We start from the raw sequence: 2,147 nt of genomic DNA on the forward strand, positions 1-2,147 counted from the left end.
CAAAATCATTCCTCAAATCATTTTGTTCAAAACATCATTTTATCATTTCCTAAGCTGGTACAAATATCAACCTAGGCTCAGATCAATTCCTTTCCTGAAACTTTATCTATATCCGAGATCCAATTCATATTTGGATCAGATCCAATATCGGATTTGATATCCAATACCCAATTTCATCTTCAGACATGAATTTCCAATTCCTTATCTCTGCCAGGGATCTGAGACTTTAAATCCCTCATCCAGGGTTTGCATTTGGCATATCATTTTATATCATTTCATTGCATATCATTTTCGAGATCCAACACTCTCGTTTTCAAAATATCAAATCCAGATTTGATTTTAAAACCTTTCTTTCAAAATAAATTTCAAAAAACTTGGGTTTTAAATTGATATTTTTCATCTGGCCAACCCCCGGGGCTTTACATTCTTTATTTCAAAACATTTTCCTTAGAAAATTGATCGGGATTCGTTTTAAACTTGATTTTAAAGCCAATTTTTAATTTTTATCAATTTCTTCAAGTGGGGCCCACCCTGCAGGGGGCACCAAACCCTAATCTTTCCATCTTTATTCAATTTCATCTCATTTTCATGTTTTGCTTATTTCAAAAATATAAAAAAAACTATAAATATAGGCATCTTTTAAAGCTTTTGAAAATCTTGTTTTTAACCCCTTTATTTTACCGTTTTAAAATCGCTTTTGAAAAACCAAATGGGGCCCACATTAGGTGGCACCACATTTGAGGGTATTTGAGTCTATTTAGGATTAATTAGCGTTTCAATTAAGTTTGAAAAGTCAAAGTCTAATTGATTTAAAAACTCCCTTTTTATTTTAGCATTTTAACCTTGTTTTTAACCTTGTTTTTAACCTTTATTTAGGGTTTTAAAAACTAAATGTGAGCCCATATAGGTGGTGTCACATCTGAGATTTTTCAGAGTTTAATTAGAAGTCAATTAGGTTTAATTAGCTCGAGTTTCATTTAGGGTGGAACTCTCCAAGGAAAATCCCCCCCCCCCCCCCCCCCCTCTTTGATTATCTCTTAAGTAATTAAGAGAGAGTTTCAACAAAATCAAAATTCTCTAACCTAAAGCATAAACATTTTCTATAAATACCCACCATAGGGGGTCGACCTCCACATCTAGTTCTCTCTCTCCTTCTTCCTTCTCAAGCTCCAAACCCTAGCAGCTTCCATTAATCAAAAGGTGAGCTTCCTCTGCTTCTCCTTGTTTTGTTTATTTTTTTACTATTTCCACCATTGCTGCCCCTTATAGTGTAGATTTTTCTTCTTTTCACATCAAGAAACCATGTGAAATTGTCAAGAAGGTGATTAATTGACCCATGAACAAGTCTTTTACGATTTCCTTCCATGAATCATAAGTTTATTTGGTGTATTTTGCTATTGCCAAAAGAAAGAGCATGATTCGACCTTCTATAGGTCAAATCCCTCTTTTCTACCAGCTAAATCAAATTTGATCCATGATCCAGTGATTTTTTTTTTCATGTGTTTATGTTATTTTCATTATCTACATGTTCAAGCATGTTCAAGAACCCTTGATCTTATATTTTTATGATTTTCGCATGCATAAATCAGAATATATCATGATTAGTGCTTTATTTCTGAGATAGGCAATTCTAGATGTCTGATAATGATATTTTTTCTCTTGTTTATATTCATATTTTAAATCTGAAAATTTTATAGTAGAATCATGCATATGCCCACGGTTTTTAATAAAAAAATCAGATTTTTTTGATATCTGCAAACCTATTTTCAAAAATCAAAACCGAAGCTTGTTTTCTGAACCATGAAAACGCTGTGTAAATTTAAGGTCATCTTGTCGGAGGCATATCTCCCTCATTGGAGATCGCTTTTCCAATCTGTAAATGGCAGCATCCGTGTATGCATGTCTATTTTATTCTATGATTTTTTTATAATTTTTAACAGTCAGTTACCATCCTGTTTTAGCCCAAAATCAAACCCTATTTTCCGGAATCGTCAGGCATGTTTAAACCCTAGACCATCTTGCCAGAGCGATATCTCCCTAACCGAAGATGATCTCTCCTATCTGTAAAAAAGGTTGTTTCCATATGAATCTCTAGTTTATTTTGTGTGATTTTCATAAATTTTTATGGTAGATTGTTATTTTATTTT

The sequence above is a fragment of the Nuphar pumila genome, chromosome 5 (genome assembly GCF_984573655.1).
Source record: "Nuphar pumila chromosome 5, dmNupPumi1.hap1.1, whole genome shotgun sequence".
Classification (NCBI taxonomy): domain Eukaryota; kingdom Viridiplantae; phylum Streptophyta; class Magnoliopsida; order Nymphaeales; family Nymphaeaceae; genus Nuphar; species Nuphar pumila.